This window comes from Megachile rotundata, chromosome 14 (assembly GCF_050947335.1).
Source record: "Megachile rotundata isolate GNS110a chromosome 14, iyMegRotu1, whole genome shotgun sequence".
Taxonomy (NCBI): domain Eukaryota; kingdom Metazoa; phylum Arthropoda; class Insecta; order Hymenoptera; family Megachilidae; genus Megachile; species Megachile rotundata.
The window spans coordinates 11,386,001-11,409,466 of NC_134996.1; the positions used below are offsets into that span (position 1 = coordinate 11,386,001).

Genomic DNA, 23,466 nt, shown 5'->3' on the forward strand with positions numbered 1-23,466 from the left:
GAAAGTGCAAATCTACAAATGAATTACTAAGCAACATCTCTAACCCTAAACATTCTGATCTGGTTCAAAACTTCCCAAAGTCCAAATTACTTGACCTCAAAGAATAAGTCTAAAAATATAGAAGGGTTCAATTTCCAAATATCTGCAACACAAAACCTAATCGTCATCAAGCGTAAAAATTGAAAAGTCTCGAAACGTAGGAACAGAGTTCGCCGTATGGTTAACTGAATTGGCGAACATTTAATTCACCGAAGCGTAGATAGTTTTACAATGACGTCAAACAGTTGGACAGACCGGGTGGAGTGGTCTGGTCTGGCTGTGACGAAAGGATGACAACCGGCATCGTTAATGGAATTCCGTAGTTTCACGTGGAACGGTCGGGGCCGAGTGAATCAAAGCGGCCGTGAGGTCGCTCGTTGACATGACAATTGCACCAATCATCGATGCATGAATCACGGACAATCCACTTTGCCAGGTCGTAGCTGCTAGTTGTGTCATCGTCGACGTCGCTGGCGTCGTCGTCGTCGTCGTCGTGGTGTTACGTCGAGCCTCGTTACGCGTTGCCGTCACGTTGCGGAAAATTCGATATCGACCCTTCTTGCTTCTCCACGATGCTGCGTGATCCGCAACCTTATACGCTTCCCATTGTAAATCTACCAAATCATCGATCGTACCTATGGGATTTTCGAGATATTACATTGAAATGTGACTCGACTTTTTGTGGGAATGATCTGCGTATGCAGATGTGATGGATCGATGCAGAGATAAGGGATGACTTGATACGTTGTTTGAATAATTATGCTATCTGGGGATTCTAGTTTTGGGGAGTTGGAGTTGGATGCTTTGTGAGACTATAGGGCACAGTTCAGCGAGGGAGTATTCAATATGTGGTGATTCAACGCATAGTGATTCGATGCGTGGTAATTCGACGCGTGGTAATTCAACGCGTGGTAATTCGACGCATGGCAAATTCGTCGCGTGGTAATTCGATACATAATAATTCGACACGTGGTAATTCGACGCGTGGGAAATTCGACGCGTGGGTAATTCAACGCGTAGTAATACGACGCGTGGGTAATTCAATGCGTGGTAATTCGACGCGTGGGTAATTCGATGCGTGGGTAATTCCACGCGTGGGTAATTCGATGCGTAGGTAATTCGACGCGTGGGTAATACAATGCGTGGTAATTCGACGCGTGGGTAATTCGACGCTTGGGTAATTCGACGCGTGGGTAATTCGATGCGTGGTAATTCAACGCGTGAGTAATTTGATGCGTGGTAATTCGTCGCGTGGATAATTCGACGCGTGGGTAATACATTGCGTGGGTAATTCCACGCGTGGGTAATTCGATGCGTAGGTAATTCGACGCGTGGGTAATACAATGCGTGGTAATTCGACGCGTGGGTAATTCGACGCTTGGGTAATTCGACGCGTGGGTAATTCGATGCGTGAGTAATTTGATGCGTGGTAATTTGACGCGTGGGTAATTCGACGCTTGGGTAATTCGACGCGTGGGTAATTCGACGCGTGGGTAATTCGACGCGTGGGTAACACAATGCGTGGTAATTCGAAGCGTGGTAATTCGACGCATGGCAAATTCGTCGCGTGGTAATTCGATACATAATAATTCGACGCTTACTGATTCAAAGCATGGCAACCCAACACTTCCACCTATCACTCTACAACACGTAATTCAATACTTAATAATCCATCATGACACTTGAATTCACAGCATTCCAATGCGTCACGATTCAACATATAACCCACCACATGACTCAATATCTACCAAATGCACACCGACTAAACTACTACAAAGTTCCTCAACTATTCAGCATTTCAATTTCTGCCATAATTTCTTTAACAACTGAAAAATATGCAAATTTAGAAAGGTAGAAATTTATAAATTTGATATGTTAATTATAAAGTGAGAAGTGATAGACCTCATGTAGCAGTCCAAATATCATTCCTGACACATTTACATATGTACTACGCGATAATTAGTAGCAGAGAAATGACTAGAATAGCATGAAATTGTTGGAACACTAAATGGGGCACATCCGCTCATACTTGTCCCGTTTGACCGGCAGACGAACCGCTTGTTATCCTATTACCTGGATTATATTGTTTTATGCGAGGTCGAGGCTCGCCAGCTCGCCCGTCGGATTATATTGCAGCACATTGATCGATACTAACTTCGACCGTGGGTTTCGTACGCGGATAATGGAAAATGAAAAGGGATGTGGTGTCTGTTTCGACGAAAAAAATAAGTGGATAAAAACTATTGTGTAATGTGGCTCATTGTTACGTGAACAATGCGGTTTTATATTATTTGTCTTCTTTCTCGTTCAATCTTCTATAATGCATTTTGTGGCGGGTAGTTCCGGAGAGAAATTAAAAATGTCCCTTAAAAATGAACCCTACCTTCCCTTATAAATGAGCTTTTGTTGAAACGTGTTCGAATACATTCTATGTTATTGAACTGTCGGTTTTGAATAAGGCAGTACACGATCTCGGACAAAAGCAGAATTGTTGAGAGGATTTAGCAGTAATCGTTGTTAATTACTCTTATCGAATTGGCAGCATAATTTACGGTAGTCTTAGTTTAATCCATGGTAGCTGACACATTGCCTCGTATCTACTGTTTGCCTAAGATATCTGCGAAACAGCAATCCTTTTGTGATTTGTGTGCCTGGATTAGATTGCCCATTATTGTATATCGCATAAAATTAGCGCAAGCATCACGAACACAGGAGGATCTATAACGCTTTCATAATCAACTAATGCATTGAATTTGTATGATACTCCGGTTATGCAACGATATCAGTTGCGTAATTTACGAAGACGCATTCGGAATTTCGAAAGACTTAAAATCCATCTAGGTATGTCCTCGATGAATCTGTTATCCGCCGGTTCCCAAGCATCCAGTGTAAACAATCGTTGTTTACTTCGGGAAGTTTGGAAACTCAAATCGCTCCCAAGTTGGCATTTAAACTTCGCGAGGACAGATTGAAAGTTGGCGTCGATTTTGGGGCTTACGTGTGCTTCGATCTGTACACTCGTTAAAGTCGCACAACACACACACGCGTAGAGCTAGAAGCGTTCAGAATTCCGAAGGATTAGAACGAGTGAGAATAAACAGAGGGCTTGATGAATTATTATGCTTCATTTTCTATGTTATATTTGTTTTAGTGATGCCTTTGCGTGTGGCAGTAACGAAGAAATATAATTTAGACAAGTAGTATAAGACACACCACTTAACATAGCTGGTCAGACAAGTAAAATAAGACATATCATTTAATATAGCTAGTCAGACAAGTGGAATAAGACATATCATTTAATATAGCTGGTCAGACAAGTAGAATAAGACACATCATTTAATATAGCTGGTCAGACAAGTAGTATAAGACATATTATTTAATATAGTTAGTCAGACAAGTAGTATAAGACACATCACTTTTAATATAGCTGGTCAGACAAGTAGTATAAGACACATCACTTCACATAGCTGGTCAGACAAGTAGAATAAGACACATCACTTAATATAACTGGTCAGACAAGTAGAATAAGACTCATCATTTAATATAACTGGTCAGACAAGTAGAATAAGCCTCATCCTTTAATATAGTTAGTCAGACAAGTAGTATAAGACACGTCATTTTTAATATAGCTGGTCAGACAAGTAGTATAAGACACATCATTTAACATAGCTAGTCAGACAAGTAGAATAAGACACATCACTTAATATAACTGGTCAGACAAGTAGAATAAGACTCATCATTTAATATAACTGGTCAGACAAGTAGAATAAAACACATCACTTAACATAGCTAGTAAGACAAGTGGTATAAGACACATTATTTAATATAGCTGGTCAGACAAGTAGAATAAGACACCCCACTTATCACAGGTGGTCAGACAAGTAGAATGAGACACTCCACTTGTCACAGGTGGTCAGACAAGTAGAGTAAGAGTGTCTAATATTCAACAGACATTGAATAAAGTACCTAAGGGAATCATTCCAATGCACCTAGTCAGACCAGTAGAATAAGACGATATTTTTCTATAATAGATTACAAGTGCACCACAGTATAATGAATATTCTACTAAGTAGTCCAAGACAATTTTTCATCAGAGAAGTGGAAACAAACAACACATATTTCACCTATTAAAAAAGTTACACATGTGGTCAGTCCAATCAATGATCACCGATTGTATCATTTCAAACTTTTCCACGAATGTGTAATATGAAACAGGTAGCCAATCAAATATTCTTCGAAACCCGCAATTTATTTTCACTTTCCATAAAACATTCTGACCCATGAACTCCATTACCTTTGCAAACAAAATCCGAGGCCGAAATCAATCCATTATTCAAGCAAATATTTATTTCCTCCATCAGCAGGATGATCCGCAGAAACAAAACGCGTTTCGAAAACAACGCCGGTTAATTACACCTTTCGGCGAAACGCGGTTTAATGCAAAAATAAGGGGAAAAACAAGTGAAGTAACACGATCGGAAATTGTACGGGGTATCGAGGGATCGAAAATAATTTCCGTGTCACCTATCGGTCCGGTAATATTTCCAACGGGGGCCGATGAAACATTTTCGACCGCACAATTTAGCGATTGTTTCCCGCTTCGTTATAACACGGGCTTTGTTAATTTAAACGGCCACGGGACGCGACAGGACGTGTACCGCCTCTGTAATTCTGAATCGTGCGAAAATTGCGTACAGAGACACGCGGAATTTCGACGGTGTGGCCGGCTCGAATTGAATGTGTATCCTAATCAAAAGGATCGCCGCTACGATTTTATCGAGTTGCTCGCTAAAGCGATCGCATTCGATACGCCCGGACGACAGCGGCTAATTATGGAACCCCGCGATCAAACGACACATTTCCATACCGCATATTTCGTGTACGCGAACGTTGTCGCAGAATGTTTGCCTGGAAAAATATTTGCCAGCACTGTTTGCCGGTCAAAGCACAAAAACGTGCAATGTAATAAAAATTTAAATACCGATCACGTTAAAATAACATCAATTTGGTATACTCTTCCTACACCATCCCATTTTTCAAAAATATTCCGAATATTTACTTGAAATACAAATTTATACTCAGGACGCACCTGGTGCGTCATATAGGTGATCAGACAAGAAAATAAAAAATAAAAGATTTTGAAGTTATCGAGTTACTTGAAATGCAAAATGAAGGTACTGTGTTCATATTTTATTTAAAAATATGCGAACAGAAGTATCAGGTGTAATAATTTTTTGACTATCTAGTATAAAAATAATGGAGCATCGTTACGAACGACGAAACTGATTTCCCCTAGATGCATATGCTTACGAAATATGCGGTATCATTCATGCACATGACGTCCAAGTGGAATATGCAAAGCGCGAATTATGCAAAATACCGCGAGACGTAAAATACATTACACAACGCATTTAAGGGGCACCGTTGGCACAGAGTGACTTTAATGCGTGGACCGAATATCAACCGCGAAAGAAACTTCGGGCATTTAATATGATGATGCTTTTAATGAATATTTAGGTGATATTTTGCAAATAATTTCGAAATATTCGACGGTAAACCGGCAATTTGTATGAATAAATAATCTTTTGATTACGAACGACTATGTGATTAAATATCACCTCTCACATTTTGATTAATGTTACAATTTACAATGCACACATTTTACCCGGCAATTTTAATTAATGCATTTATCATGCTATTACTTGCTGGCTAATTATTTCCGCTTCGTGTGTATATTCGAGAAGGATTAAACATTTGTTCTCGTTATTTGTGCTATTTTAATATTGACTTTCATGTTGAAATGTAATAATATGATTCTGCAAAGAGAAATTTTATTCAGAATCGCATTAGCTACTCCACATTTCAGAGATCTACATCAGTTGTAAGACGCGTCGAATTATCACGCGTCGAATTACCAAGCGACGAATTACCACGCGTCGAATTACAACGTATAGAATTACCACGCGTCGAATTACCAAGCGACGAACTTCCATGCGTCGAATTACCACGCATCGAATTACCACGCGTTGAATTACCTACGCGTCGAATTACCACGCATCGAATTACCCACGCGTCGAATTACCCACGCGTCGAATTAACTACGCGTCGAATTACCACGCGTTGAATTACCTACGCGTCGAATTACCACGCATCGAATTACCACGCGTCGAATTACCACGCGTCGAATTCCCACGCATCGAATTACCACGCGACGAATTACCACGCATCGAATTACCACGCGTCGAATTCCCACGCGTCGAATTACCACGCATAGAATTACCACGCGTCGAATTACTACGCACCGAATTCCTACGCGTCAAATTACCACGCGTAGAATTACCACGCGTAGAATTACCACGCGTCGAATTACCACGCATTGAATTACCAGGCATCGAATTACCACGCGTCGAATTCCCACGCGTCGAATTACCACGCGTCGAATTACTATGCATCGAATTCCTACGCGTCAAACTACTAAGTATCAAATTACCAAGCGTGGAACTGTCACGTATCGAATTACCAAGCGTGGAACTGTCACGTATCGAATTACCAAGTGTAGAACTCTCACGTATCGAATTATCACGCGTCGAATTACCACGTATCGAATTACCACATATCGAATTACCACGCGTTGAATTGTCACGCGTCAAATAACCACGCGTCGAATCACTATGCGTTGAATCACCACGCATTGAATACTCCTTCCCTGATGTGTACCCTATAGACTCGCAAAGCGCCCAACTTCAAATCGCCAAAACTAGAATCACCAGATAGCATAATTATTCAAACTACGTATGAAATCATCTTGCATCTCTATCTATCTATTTATTACATCTGCATGCGCAGATCAGTTACACAACTCGATTCACATTTCAACGAAAAATATCATTTATTATATTTTAAACGTTCATTGTACGTTTTAATTAAATTTTAGTGACTGTATTTTTGCAGTAATTGTTAATATAATTGTGGATTTCAACTAATTTTCAATGCAATGTTCATGAAATTTGTTATAAATGAGTTAAGCGATAAAATGGAAGCTGCAATCCCAAATCGCAGTACGAAATTATAATAAATTGGGTCCGGGTATTAATTTAATTACGCATCGAAACGTCCCCGATAATTAATTCCAGCAGATTAAATATTCGATCGGAAGAAAGAAATTAACGAGTGCTGAGAAAATATTTCTTCTCCGATGTGCACTTTCTGCATGGAATTTCTGTAAGCCGCATTTATATGAAACGTGGACGCTGCAGAAAACGGGGAATCGATAAGCAAATACAAATTAATTCCTCTCGGAAAGATATGTTCTTAGGAGAAGATGAAAGAAAAATATCCTGTGGATAAATTGTATCGAAATAAACTGAAACGATGCGGTGAAAAATTGCTGCCACTGTGGAAGATATTAAATAATGAAAGGTGTATTTCGTGAAACTATGAAGCTCGTTCAAATTTAACATACTGAATTCATATATTGTTATTAAATTATCACTGTGAATTAAAATATTCCACTGTTTGCAAATCGTGAAAGCAGTACAGTCGATAACTGTTAGAAATGTTCATCAAATATTTAACCAAACGTTTCAGTACATTTGATAGATCAGGAATTTCTGTAACACATTACAAATGGAGCGGCAAATTTTATTAATATTGATGGGACATTTATAATAATCACAAATATGTAATTTCACCATGAATTATTAGACCATAAATATTTACGCAGTCTCCGAAAATATGCGAGTGTATAAAATTCGCAAAATATGCGGATGTGTACATTTTTCAAAATATGCAAACGAATGTATAAAATTTGCAAAATATGCAAAGGGAGGTAATATTTGAGCCATCTACATGGAGAAAATATTTTATAAAAACTTGCTGAAGTATTCTGATTATTTCTGTAATCAATTTCTAATTTACAAAAGTGTAATGAGTTATGGGGGAAGAATAAAGGTTACAATGGCATTGTTAAGTAGTGATAGTCGATAGGTAGTCAGACAAGCTATGGAATAGAGATTATCCTGCCAGACAATAGACTGTCCTGCATTGTATTAACTGGATTGTATTGTATGTTCAATTTACAACTATTTGTTAATAAATATTGTTGAAAATTTCATTGTGATATTTTCACTTTATTTTTTTTTATTAATGGAAATTTAGAGTGTTTGCTAAAATTCTAACTTTTTTATTGTAATTGATATTTTTTAATTGTTGTCAGACATTCAACTACGTTTATATTTTATAGTTGAAGGGCTGATAAATTTTTTAGAAGACAGTAAACTAATACAATCTTATGCAAAATTTTACTACAAAAAGAATAAAGAGTTCCATGTAAAATAAGTTGAATCCAAAAAACAATTTTCACTCTCATCACCTAATTTCCTATCTGAAATTCAATTTTCTTAACAAACCAATACCTTCTATTAAGTTGATGAATTTTCCATGAACAATTAAAGAAGACAAACTGCAAATTACCCGAAAAAATAAAAACTGATAAATAAATACGAAAACCTTATTGCTAATCAATATCTGAAGCAGTAAAAGACGGTTTCTTAAAAATCGTAAAAAGCAGAGAAAATAGTATTTCCTCCAGCGTGTACCCCGTGTATGTCATATCGGTATAACAACGTCGACACGCGAACAACCGGGCTCGTGTTCTAGCAAAGCCAAGTTATTGAGAAATATTTCGCATAGTTTGAAATATTTCCGTGCCGAAGTACCACTCTGCGTTCCGTTGTAAATTTCACGGTGCATCGATCACCTGCCGTGATGAATTCTCGTTGCGCCCCGTTCTTTGCTCGGCTAGAGAGGGTCGTTTTCCTGAAAAACGAATCGTGTTGCATGCAACCCCAATTGCTCTTTCCCTGTCTGTTTTAGCACCTGCCTGTTGGGAATATTAAATTTCTTCTGGAGGGCCTGTAATCATTCTGTCGTTTGTTTCCAACTCCCTCCTTTTTTTTGAGAACTTTATTTCCATATATTCGATATTCGATTTCTTTCCGACAATTGTTTTCATCTTTTTGTGTTGAATTACTATCCGTGGAATTACCACGCATTGAATTGTCACGCGTCGAATTACCACGCGTTGAATTACCACGCGTCGAATTACCACGCATTGAATTACCACGCGTCGAATTACCACGCACTGAATTACCACGCGTCGAATTACCACGCGTCGAATTACCACGCGTCGAATTACCACGCGTCGAATTACCACGCGTGGAATTACCACGCGTCGAATTGTCACGCGTCGAATTACCACGCGTGGAATTGTCACGCATCGAATTACCACGCATGGAATTGTCACGCGTCGAATTACCACACGTGGAATTGTCACGCATTGAATTACCACGCATTGAATTACCACACGTCAAATTACCACGCATTGAATTACTACGCGTCGAATTACCACGCACTGAATTCCCACGCATCGAATTACCACGTTTCGAATTACCACGCGTCGAATTACCACGCGTTGAATTACCACGCGTGGAATCACCACGCGTGGAATTGTCACGCGTCGAATCACCACGCGTGGAATTGTCAAGCATCGAATTGCCACGCGTCGAATTACCACGCGTGGAATTGCCACGCGTCGAATTACCACGCGTCGAATTACCACGCGTGGAATTATCACGCGTCGAATTACCACATATAGAATTACCACGCGCCGAATTCCTACGCGTCGAATCACTACGTATCGAATTACTACGCGTCGAATTACCACGCATTGAATTTCTTTCGGACAATTGTTTCCTTTTTTTTATTCTACTTCCATTATTTATTGTATAATTATATTACTATTTCAACTGTATAGACATTTAGTGGTAGTATTTTTGTTCATTTTGATTCTCCATAATATTACTATTCAATTATTGCATGAACTACGATTTTCGCACGTTCGCTAATTCCACTCTTCTGAGGAAAAAATTAATCAGCGAGAAACCCTGTCCCATCGGAATAAAAACTTGTCCTCGACATTTCGATCCGGGGTCGATTTCACCGTAGGAATCTTAATACCACCCTTTCCCTGCTCGGTTATTCCCTGAGCAATCGGAAGCGTCGAGATGCAAATTCGAGATTTCGAATGGCGGCCGAATTTGCAGCGGGCCGAGACGAAGAAAGTGAAATTGAAAAGGAGATAGCGAGAGGAAACCGGTGCTATAAGACGATGGAATTTCGAGAGAAGATAAAACCTGACCTCCAGGAAGCCACTTCACGATGTCAGCTCGACGACCCTCTTCAGGAGGTTGCATCGGAAGAGCAGCAATTCCGCCTCTGGTCTTCTTAATCGAACCGGCTCCGGCTTTACCTACGCGAGTCTTCCAGCTTTCCCGTGGACGAGAAGGCGTTTTCCTTGGATCACGGAAATAATCTCGGCCGCGTAATCTGACTTGACAAAGCGAGCCCCAAGGTAGACCCGCGGCCGTGATTTTTCAATTTAATCCGTTCCGCTCGATGGGATCTCCACCGGATCGCTTTGGTACTCTTTCGTTTCTCTTTTACTACTTCTTTCTACTGTGTTTCTCTTTTTCTTTAACGCCGATTACCAGCTCTTTATCGCGACCGGGGGATGAACTTGTCGATCTGATCGACCTATCGAATCGCGCCACAGAGACTTTCGAGAGTGTTTGACTGTCGGATGCGATTTGTTTAACAATTGTGCACCGTGATTACGGATGGTGGTGGTAGTCAGACAAGTAGTGGACATCTGATACGATGAGTTATCGAAAAAGTGGTCAGACAAATAGATTAAGACAGTGTGTAAGACCATATGTGGTCAGACAAGTAGAATAAGGCAGTGTGTGATATCATATGTGGCCAGACAAGTAGATTATGACAGTGTGTGATATCATATGTGGTCAGACAAGTAGAATAAGACAATGTGTGATATCATATGTGGCCAGACAAGTAGAATAAGACATTGTATGGTTTCATATGTGGCAAGACAAGTAGAATAAGGCAATGTATGATTTCATATGTGGCCAGACAAGTAGATTATGACAGTGTGTAATATCATGTGTGGTCAGACAAGTAGAATAAGACAATGTGTGATATCATATGTGGTCAGACAAGTAGAATAAGACAATGTGTGATATCATATATGGTCAGACAAGTAGAATAAGACAATGTGCGATATCATATGTGTTCAGACAAGTAGAATAAGACAATGTGCGATATCATATGTGTTCAGACAAGTAGAATAAGACAGTGTGTGATATCATATGTGGCCAGACAAGTAGAGTAAGACAGTGTGTGATATCATATGTGGTCAGACAAGTAGAATAAGACAGTGTTTAATATCATATGTGGTCAGACAAGTAGAATAAGACAATGTGTGATATCATATGTGGTCAGACAAGTAGAATAAGCCTGTGCGTGATACCATGTGTGGTCAGACAAGTAGAATAAGCTTATGTGTAATATTATATGTGATCAGACAAGCAGAATATGTACCATTAAAATTCATATATAAAAACATTTCTCCCACTGAAACAATAGTATCAACATAAAAATCAGTATAAAATCCCCTGTAGAAGCTGTTAAACGTTATCCCAGCATCCTGCACCCACCAGAATCGATAATCCAAAATAAAAAGCATCAGATCCTGCAGAACAACCGCCCGTAGCGTCAAAAATTATTCCGCCGACGAGCAGAGAGTACGAGTTTCGGTCCGTGCACAGCCTGCGAAACGTCTCTATCGCGCATGAAAGAAATCCATACACGCCAGGTTGGTTCGATATAGAAATCGTTGCCATGAGTTCCAGGGACAAACTGTGAGACGCTCGTATCCCGTATTCCCGTGGGGTTACCTGGCTCGAGTAAACACAGTGTAACCAGCAGTATGCATACGGTTTGCTCGGGAACTTCTTTCCCCGGAAACGTTCACAATTTTCCTGTCAGGCTTCTGAATCTCTGGCCCTGTTTATTCGCTGCTGCATATCGGAAAAACAACGTTAAAACACCGATTGTTCGTGCGAGACTCGCGAAAGAAACCTGATTAAAAGTAAATAACGTTGCAAGCATATTGCATACATGTCTGGATAGAAAATTTGCAATAGTAGAAATATTATTATTAAATTATAAAATTTTTCTGTGGAAGATTTTTGATAAATAAAATCTTACTAAAGGACCTGAAGTCTAAAAAGTCTTGCAAATACTAAAATTGTAAATTTGTGAAGTATTTGAAATGCGTATCTCACAAAATTGTAAAAGACTTGAAATAAATCGCACAAACAATTGTAATTTTTTTTATAAAGGATTGGGGTTCACAAGAGCTCAAAAACAGTCGTGCAATTTTTCGGAAAGGATTTTAAAGACTTTGCTAATAGTAAAAGTGAAGACATTTTTATGTGTAGACGTTTGTCAGTGAAGTATCTCTTCGTGACGGTGCTTCAAAGTCTGCTATTGTAATTTTCTGGAACGCTTTGTCGCAGAAGCTGCCTTTTCACTTTGAAGCTCGACCAATGAATGGGTAAGGAAAACAGGAAACGTATTCTTTGAACTCTATCGATTTTGCAACAAGCCCGCTCGAACAATACCCCACGTTTTTTGGATCCTTTATACTTCAACTTTTAATTACTTATCAAAGATATTTCGCAACAAACAGATTCTGCTCTTTGATCAAATTTACGGAATTGATCGAGTAATTTCTCAGAACTGAAATGTTTCAAAACGAAAATGTTACAAATAAAATATTTATCACATTCACTTTGTTACAATTTTTTTCTTCCTTTTCCAACATACGTGTACATATTTCGACTGCAGAAAAATGAAGCATCAGAAAAAGGAATTCCAGTTATTAATGGCAATAATTAAATTTTCACTTTCATCACCCGAATTCCCGGAAAGCTCACAGTAATAAAAATGTTCATCCTGCAATAAAAGGTTGCAAAAGCAAGCAAAAAAGTCTGTTAATTTAGAAACTCTTTTTTCATGGAAGAAGAAATGTAGCGGATCAAGCGGCCATTTTCGACCCGATATTAACCCGTTGATGAAAACGACGGTACTTAGTCCGAACGTTTATAAATGCACGCGTTGACATTCGGCTATATCGAGCGACGCTCGTGGCGAGTCTCCTTTCATTTCGCCCCTCTCTGTTTTTCGCCGTAGATGGTCGAACAGAAGAGAGAAATGCACCGAATAGAAAAAAAGGGTGGAGCGAAAACGTGGCTGGAAATTTAACCGCGAGTGAAAGTGTGCTGGCAATTGAAAATTTTTGACCTCACCTTTGAACGAGCAAACGCTTATTTCGCTCCCCTTTTTTTTTCTACTCGACGGTGAATGCGTGGAAAACGTGTGTGCGACCGCCGGACAAGCTCGGAAAACTATCTTTGAAACTACGACGCCACGCTAAAAGTGTGTCTGATAAAAGTTGCAGAGGAATGATAAAACGCTTCTCGACGATAGGAAGTGCTCCTTCTTTTTTACGCTTCTTGCAAAATACGCTTTTTAAAGAGTGACGGCACGCGAGAGAAAGATTTATTTGCTATTTTTTCGCGGGAGAGTTCGGCGGAAAGTTTGGACGGGCTCGGAATAATGCATGGCGGAAATTATTCGGGAATGAAGTTTGATGTCGGAGTAGACCTTTTATTATAAGTTCGATTTGCTCGTGTTTTGGACAAGGGGTAATTATTCTGGGTAAATGAAATAGGCTGGACGATTGACAGCAATGACCTACTTTTTATTTTACTGACAAAGTTGTAGGGAAACTTATTGTCAGTGAGGAAGCAGAATTGCGTTAGTTTGAGTCTATTGAGTCGGCAGAATTAGTACGCGTCGAAATACCAAGCATCGAATTACCCACGCGTCGAATTAACCACGCGTCGAAATAACCACGCGTTGAATTATCTACGCGTCGAATTACCCACGCATCGAATTACCCACGCATCGAATTATCTACGCGTCGAATTACCCACGCGTCGAATTATCTACGCGTCGAATTACCCCCGTGTCGAATTACCCACGCATCGAATTATCTACGCGTCGAATTACCCACGCGTCGAATTACCCACGCGTCGAATTACCCACGCGTCGAATTACCCACGCGTCGAATTACCCACGCGTCGAATTACCCACGCGTCGAATTACCCACGCATCGAATTATCTACGCGTCGAATTACCCACGCGTCGAATTACCGACGCGTCGAATTACCCACGCGTCGAATTACCCACGCGTCGAATTACCCACGCGTTGAATTATCCACGCGTTGAATTATCCACGCGTCGAATCACCACGCCCCGAATTCCCACGCATCGAATTACCACGCCCCGAATTACCCACGCGTCGAATACCAACGCGTAGAATTTCCACGCGTCGAATCACCACGCCCCGAATTCCCACGCGTAGAACTCCCACGCATCGAATTACCACGCCCCGAATTACCCACGCGTCGTTTTACCCACGCGTAGAATTACTCACGCGCCGAATACCAACGCGTAGAATTTCCACGCGTCAAATCACCACGCCCCGAATACCCACGCGTAGAATTACCACGCCCCGAATTCTTACGCGTCGAATACCCACGCGTAGAACTCCCACGCGTCGAATTCCCATACGTCGAATGACTATGCGTTGAGTCCCCAAGTATTGAATTCCCACGCGCTGGATCACCACAAGTACTACCTATCACCGAATAATCACATACTAATTCACTACATACAAGATCGGGGACCTACAGAGACACCCTGTATAATATATTCTGAAAACGCTAGAGGTAATAACGACGACAGTCGATAAACACAAATAATATCCTAGAAATCGATTTCCTTGATAGAAAAGATTACCGTCTTATCTTCAAGTCGAGACACGTGTATCATCCCCGTGAGCAGACTTTTCACAACAGCCGCAGATGGCCCGCGACGATAAGTGACCCTCGTTGCTAGACCAGGCCACTTATTTTCTCGGAGTACGCGACGAAACGAACGAGGCCACGGTTGAAACGGAACGAAACAGAGAGAGAGGCGGGTAAAAAGCAGAAGAGCGGAAGAGAAAAAAAAATGGAGGGAAGTTGAAAAGGGAGGAAACAGGGGCGCGCCGATGTTTCCGTGCGAATGGAAACGGGCACGCAATAGAAAAGGCCGGGACTCTCCAATTTGCTGAGAGCTCTCCATCTCCGTGGACTTTCTCTCTTCTTCGTCTGTTCTTTCTCACCTTCTTTGGCCGCTTGTTTCGGCCCGTGCGAGTTCGCGCCTTCTTCGTTCCTCCGCCTGTCTTATTACTGTTGCCGCTGCTCCTCCACGTTCGAGCTCGCTCGCAAACTAAATACACTCGACCGTTAATGGCGACGCGGACGTTGAAAGCTTGCCTTCCTTCAAACTATTTCGTCGAACGTGATATCGTGAAACGCTTTTCTCACAGGGATAAAATGGCTGGACGAAAGTTTGTTATTGATTTGATTAATCGGTTTATGAAATTGATAAGATACTTAATGTTTAACGTAACTAATTAGGCAATGGTTACAAACGTCATGTAGTATGTTTAAGTTAGATCAATGTATCACATATGTGGATGTAACACTAGACTGCACAATGGAGGGGCAATAATGAATATTTTAAAAATATATTTGTATAATACACATCTTAAAACATACTTGAACAATGCAGATCTTGAAACAGCATCAAAAAGTGAAACTTCAGCAACAAAAATATTAAAATATACTTCCACAATAAAAATCATAAACTATACTTAGGCAATGAAGATTCTAAAACATACATGAACAATGAGAATCTTAAAATGTACTTGACTAACAAAAATCTTAAAAAATATACTTAAATAATAAAAATCCTAAAATGTACTCAAATAACAAAAATCTTAAAAATATACTCAAATAACAAAAATCATAAAATATACTTGACTAACAAAAGTCTTAAAAATATACTGAAATAACAAAAACCTTAAATATGTACTCAAATAACAAGAATCTCAAAATGTACTTAAAGAGTACATTTATCTTAAAGAATAAGAATCTTAAAATGTATTTCTATAACAAAAATCCTAAAAATATACTTGAACAATAAAAGTCCTAAAAATACTCTGATGTATTAGCAGTTCAGACACGTTGCCTGTAGACGAGGACAGACAACGTCACATATACAGTTAGTTCTTCAATCATACGTTCGAAGGGATTAGAGTGTGAACAAGATTGACCATAAGTTTATTGGAAAGGGGATTTGATCCTTCGTTTGATCTAATGCACAAACGGTTGTCTTACGAAACACGAAGCAAGGGGAGCATAAACGGCAAGAATCCTATTTCTGAACGACAGGGCGAAGAATAGATCAGGTTTATTGGACCGAGATTCAACGCCAGATCTTCCGTTTATTGGACAATTCCATTATGTTCGGAGAAAGAATTGTTTAGAATAGTGTTTCTCTCTTTCTGGAACTGGTGGGTCTGAGACGTTGATTTCCTCATTTACTTTCACGTGAAAATTAATTAGAATGTTAGTACGAGTTTGAAAATAATCTGGTAGAGTTTGATATAACTTGATGAAGTATGAAAGAATCTGAAAAATATACTCAAATAACAAGAATCTTAAAAATATACTTAAATAACAAAAATCTTAAAAATATACTTCAGTAATAAAAATCATAAAATGTAACTAATTAACAAAAATCTTAAAAATATACTTAAATAAAAAAAATAATAAAATGTACTTGACTAACAAAAATCTTAAAAATATACTTAAATAATAAAAATCCTAAAATGTACTTGACTAACAAAAATCAGAGTAGAATACTTTTGAAGAACTTGATGTTAATATTCTTGAATATAATCATATAGACATTTTGTTATTTTTTACAGTAAAAAGATAATTACAGAGAACAGTTACCAATTTTTAAACATTCATAATCCAAAAAAATTTGGTGACATAATGCAAAATACTTGTGCTACATTAATTTAGAGCTTGGAGATCTAAGAAAATAATTTAAACGTCCCGCGTCCATAATACAAAATGGCCGCCGACCTAAAACAGCAGTCCTCGAAACAAACAAACTCGAATAAAATTAAACAACACAAAATTACTACAAACTTCTTCTAAAACTCCCCAAAAAACGATTGCATAAACATTTCAAACCTGCAAGATTCCTCTCAAATTCCTCCCAATAAACTTCCGAATCGAAAACTAATCAAACTCCCATCACCGAAACACGAAAATGTTCAATCTCCCAAATTGAATTTCGCAAAACAATTAAAACCCGAAAACAGTGCCTCCGTGTACAATAAATGATTGAAGGGTTGTATCAAAAACTTGGAACAGTAACGAGCATTTAATAAATTGCAGCAGCGTTCGAAAGTTGTTGGCGAAAATTTGTGTGCTGCAGAAGGCAAGAGCGGAGTTTTCGTTGAAAACTTACGGTCTTATCGGATGTTGCTTAAGAACGTGCTCCATTCCAGGCACAACGGTTTAGGAACAACGTTGTTTCGGCCTTCACTTTGAAAAGGGTTCTAACAGAGGTAGCAGGGACACGGAAAGACATTTCGTTCGGCAGACATTTCTGTAAAAGGCACTCAAGAGGCCGGAAGTAAGGCACTGTAAGCGATGTTTCCTCACGATTTCTCACTTTTCCTCTTTGTTTTTCATCGAGTGCTCTTAACCCGGCACGACCAGACGGAAAATTAAGTTTCATTTTATGATCGACAGGTAGATTGATATTGTATGCTTCGGAATTTCTCGTTTATATTTTTCGAGGGAATCTGTTACAGGTTATATTGTGCAGCGTTTTGTTTCGTTTGGGGAAGCTGTTTTTTATTGGAACTATCGATAGTATTCACTCACGAGTATAAATTACGGTAAAAATTTAGTGGAAGTACTGTAAAAATTTAGTGGGAGTACTGTAAAAATTTGATAGAAGTACTGTGAAAATTTAACCAGTTAACTATGGAATTTAGTTTCAAAAGTGGAATTAAAAATAAGTATCGACGTGTATACACGTCGAACGCAGGGAAAATGGTACTATTATATACTTTACAAAAAACGAGGAAGAGTTACATGTATATTCGTCAAAAAAAACTAACAATTCGTTTCTGAATACGTTATTCAAACGCACCGCAGTAGAAATTTGATCTGCCGTGTATACGCGTCGAACGCACTTAACTGGTTAATAGAAGCACAGTACGAATTTCGTAAAATAAATTATTAGTACAAATTACTATTTCATCAGCAAGAGTTATATAATTATTACTTGCATCAATTCACTCATCATGACAATAAATTATTTACTCATTGATTTATCAACACATTTTCCACCATTATTAAAATAAATCACTTACCTTTTCGCTCGGCAACAGCATGACGCATCAGGACGATATCCACGCATCAACACAGGCACATAACACTATTCACTCGTCAAATAAATTATGCACTCGATCCCAAGTACCTACGCAACACAAATTATCACAATAAATTTCAAGTGTGAAATAATAATGCAGAATATTTCATGACAATAAATTATTTACTCATTCATTTGTGAACACATTTACTTTTCCGCCATTATTAAAATGAATCACTTACCTTTTCACTTAGCAACAGCATCACGCGTCATCAAGACGATATCCACGCATCAGCACAAGCACATGACACTACTTTTTCATTAAATAAATTATGCACTCGATTCCAAATACCTACACAACACAAATTATCACAATAAATTTCAAGTGTGAAATAATAAAGCAGTATATTTCATGACAATAAATTATTTACTCATTCATTTGCGAACACATTTACTTTTCCGCCATTATTAAAATAAATCACTTACCTTTTCACTTAGCAACAGCATCACGCGTCATCAGGACGATATCCACAGTACAGGCACATGACACTACTTTTTCGTTAAATAAATTATGCACTCAGTCCCAAATACCTACACAACACAAATTATTACAATAAATTTCAAGTTTGAAATAGTAATACAGAATATTTCACGACAATACTCACGTCAAAGCGTTGCCTCTTTACGCGCCAAAATAATGGCTTTCGCGAACGTCGTAGATCACTGCACGCCACTCTAGTGGCACACTGTGGTGGCGCACTCTGGTGGCGCGCTCACATAACATTTCAAACCGGTAAATTAAATTGAAATTATTTGAATAATTTTCTGAAAAAGTGAATTGTCAAGATTAAATATTACATTTGTGGGAAAAATTAATTATTAAAAATTTTGTTGTAATGTACTTACGTAAGGAACAGTATTGTGAGATAATGTAGTGTTGTATCTAAGATGAGAAAAGTAAAAAATGCTATTATATGAGAGGTGACTATAATAATTTTTACATCAACCAAATATTATAAAGATTCGTATGTAGTGAATAAAATAGAAATATTTCGAAATTTATGTTATAGTAGAGTCATATATGCATATGAGTTCTATATCTATGTATGTGAGTCCTATATCTATATGAGTCCTACATCACCCAAACTCCCAAATTACCCAATTACCCAAATTTCCGAATCCCCAAATTCTAAGTACCTAAATTTCCAACAACCCAAATCCCTGAACCTCCAAATTTCCAGCGCCCCGAATACCTAAATTTCCAAATCCCCAACGCCCCAAATATCCAAATTTCCGAATCCTTAAATCTCCAAATTTTCAGCGCAACAAATATCTAAATTTCCAAATCCTTAAATCTCCAAATTTCCAGCGCCCCAAATACTTAAATTTCCAAATTTCCAGCGCCTCAAATACCTAAATTTCCAAATCCTTAAATTCCCAAATTTCCAGCACCCCCAATACCTATATTTCCAAATGCCTAAATTTCCAAATTCCCAGCACCCCAAACACCTAAATTTCCACCCCAAATGCCAGAATACCAAAATTCCCAAACTACTAAGTATGTCTATACGAGTCCTAACCCCTCAACATTCTAAAACACACCTACTAAAACATCCCCCTAAAAGAAATAAATACACCCCTATGAAACTTTTTCAATCAAAAAAAATTTGCAAGCGATTTCAAAAGATAAGGTCAGCAAGAATTCCCCAGAGATAAAATCCGCTAAAAACGGAGGCTGCAGAGCTCGGATCGAAAATCCGACTTTGTGGTCAAGTTGAGGGAAACTCTCCGTTGAAGTATTCCTCGAAACGAGTTGACCAGCTCGAGTTTCGCTTCTGAAGGTAGCTGGTAGAAGCTCAAAGGGCAAAACTTGGTAGTTACCGCCTATTGATAGCGGAGAATCGGAGCAGGCCTTGGTTGTTTGCCTCGAGTGGAGGAAGATGATCGTCTTCGTGGTCGCTTGCTCAACGAACTGAATCCCGTCGGACGAATGGAACCGTTGGATCGTGCACTTAACGGAGATTTACAAATTAATTCGAGCGTCTAAAAAGAAACGGCCTCGTTCAGGAAACTGGGATTCGTTTCCAGGAACGAACAGTGAGTAACGAGCATTGCCGTGAAATACCGCTTACAAAGATTTCATTTAGCAGTCCGATGCTTTTTGGGGATTATAAATCTTCTAGGTACTTTGGGGCGATTTGTAATATTTAGTGGGTGTGAGATGAGATGGGAGAGTTTGGGAGGTGGAGGACTTTGTTTTAGGACTTCATTTGGGGATTTGGGAATTTGGGGATTAGGGATCTGGGGATTTAGAGATCTGTGGATTTAGGGATCTGTGGATTTAGGGATCTGGGGATTTGGGGATCTGGGGATTTAGGGATATGGGGATTTAGGGATCTCTGGATTTAGGGATCTGTGGATTTAGGGATCTGTGGATTTAGGGATCTGTGGATTTAGGGATCTGTGGATTTAGGGATCTGGGGATTTAGGGATCTGGGGATTTAGGGATCTGTGGATATAGGGATCTGTGGATTTAGAGATCTGGAGATTTAGGGATCTGAGGATTTAGGGATCTTGGAATTTGAGAATTTGGGAATTTGGAAAATTGGAAATTTGGGAATTTGGGAATTTGGAAATTTGGAAACTTGAAAACTTGAACCTTTAGAGATTTATAAATTTGTAGATTTTAGGATTTGAGGATTTGTAAGTTTAGCGTTCTTGTGGAACCTTATTAACTTCCATCCCTAATTCACCTTACAAACTTCCAACATTTCCAAAGTTCACCAATTTTTAATTTCCATCACAAATTTAAAATCTCATAAATTAACTTTTATCATTTCTATCTATCATAAATTTCATCATACTCGAATTCTCACATCCACAAACCTCCAACCAAAAAAGTATCTGCACCCTCAAATTACAATTAAAAACGAATCTAAAAACGTGCAAAGCACCTCCGCCCATAAAATAGCGTATCGACTAGCAATTCAAGGGTGGAATAGTTGATCATAAATAATAATTTAATCGTCCATTACTCCAACACAGTACAAAATTTCTCAGTGCCCTTATTTTTGATTTAATTCGTCATTTATCTTCGTTCTTTCCCTTGTTTATTCGTATCCCCGTTGCTGAACGTGCTTTTTTCCCATCGCTACAGTCGAGGTGACCAGAGAATAAGAGAAAATGGTTCGTAATTTACGACGGTCTTTCCGGACACTTTACGCGCGTACTATCACACCCTCTTTCCCCTCTGTTTATAAAACGAATATCGTACATCACGATTTCTTCAATTACGTCGCAGATTTTACGATTTTCCTGTGTGCAGACTCGAAGCGAAAGATATTTCTCGACCCTTCATAGCTGCACGCTTCCCAGCTGAACAAATACTACTCTTTTTTCTATTTTATTCCTTTCAACGACGTATTGTTTTCGGTTGAAAGTTTTCAAGCTGTTACGCGTGTAAACTGTCCGTACAATTCTATATTCTGTGATAAATGGATCTAAACAATACGAAGGGAACTTCTTTGGGAGTTTTGGAGTTTGAGGTTAGGTTCGATCTTCTTTTCGAATGTTCTAATTTTTGACTGAGAGAGTCATTTAGAATTTATTTAGGAATAATTTATCTGTAATAATTATTGACTTGTTAATTTTTTGATATTTATTATTTGAGGAAAATATATTTTGTTATTCTTGTATGGTATCAAAATTTAAATGTATTATATCAATGACTCACTCGTAATTTATATAAAAATTAACAAGTAATAAATTACAAGTATAATTTCCCTATAATAATTATTGACTTGTTAATTTTTTTACGTTTAATATTTGAGAAAAAATTTTGTTATTTTTGTACGTCATAAAAATTCAAATGTATTATATCAATGATCCACTCATAATTTATATAAAAATTAACAAGTATAATTTACCTATAATAATTATTGACTTGTTAATTTTTTTACATTTATTATTTGAGAAAACATTTTATTATTTTTGTACGTCATAAAAATTCAAATGTATTATATCAATGACCCACTCATAATTTATATAAAAATTAACAAGTATAATTTCCCTATAATAATTATTGACTTGTTAATTTTTTTACATTTATTATTTGAGAAAACATTTTATTATTTTTGTACGTCATAAAAATACAAAAGTGTTATATCAATGACCTACTCATAATTTATATAAAAATTAACAAGTATAATTTCCCTATAATAATTATTGACTTGTTAATTTTTTTACGTTTATTATTTGAGAAAACATTTTATTATTTTTGTACGTCATAAAAATTCAAATGTATTATATCAAATACTCACTTCTTTATATAAAAATTCCTTTAAACCTTCGTTACCATTAATAATACTCAATTTTTATTTGTTATTTAATTAAAGAACGTATTTATTTTGTGACCGAATAATTAACGAATTTCGCAACAATAAAAAGAGCGTACAAGTAAAAAATTTCTTCATCCTTCCATATAAAAATTCAAATTAATGAATCTTATACTCACAACGTATTTGTACAAAATAAAATAGAGAGAATGTTTCATAAAAGTTTACAATAGCTTTGATTTTAATCCTTTAACCCTAGAGAGCGAGTGCAGAGAGAAAAACGAGAAAAAATTGTAATAAATCTAGTTCTGCGGTGACGATGGCTGTGGTGTTCGACAAATCGATCGAAAAAAAATGGTTCTACTGCTCGTAACGAATAAAGCTCTCCATTCATCACGTTCGTCTTGTTAATCCACATCGTGATGGGTTAGAAATCGGTGACCACTCTTCTGCTGGAAAACCGGATTCTGCTTCTTTATCTTTTTATGTTACATACAAGAATTTTTGAAATTTCATTATTTATGGTAACTCATTGTCAGACATTTTTCATTTTGTCATACTGGATTTTTGTTATTTTTATGTTCATAAAGGGAAGAGGTTTTGAAACTACAAATTTTAGAAGTTTTTTGGTGAGAAGATATTTAGGTGTTTAAATTTATAGGACTGAAGTTTGTATATCTTAAATTTTCTCTTAGGTTCTCAAATTTTAAATTTTCTAAATTTTAGTAGGTTTTTAATTCAAGGTTTTAAATTGATGTAATAGGATTTGACCAAGTACTTGTTTTTGTAAATTTCTGAATGTTTTATAATTTACTCGTTA

At 37.8% G+C, this 23,466-nt stretch overlaps 1 protein-coding gene across 3 annotated transcripts in view; it reads right to left on the minus strand.

The window, feature by feature from the left end:
• NLG-5 (neuroligin 5) overlaps positions 1-19,002 on the minus strand; it is a 317,239-nt gene extending 298,237 nt beyond the window's left edge. Inside the window, exons 1-3 of one of the 3 annotated variants that reach the window (XM_076539447.1) lie at positions 18,978-19,002; positions 18,799-18,903; positions 18,314-18,420 (exon numbers count right to left, since the gene is read on the minus strand). The gene's annotated coding sequence lies outside the window, so the exon portion shown is untranslated. Of the gene's footprint in view, positions 1-18,313; positions 18,421-18,554; positions 18,574-18,798; positions 18,904-18,977 lie in introns of those variants that run through there. The other 2 variants (XM_076539446.1, XM_003699989.3) reach the window with 2 other exon arrangements.
• Positions 19,003-23,466: the final 4,464 nt, after the last annotated feature.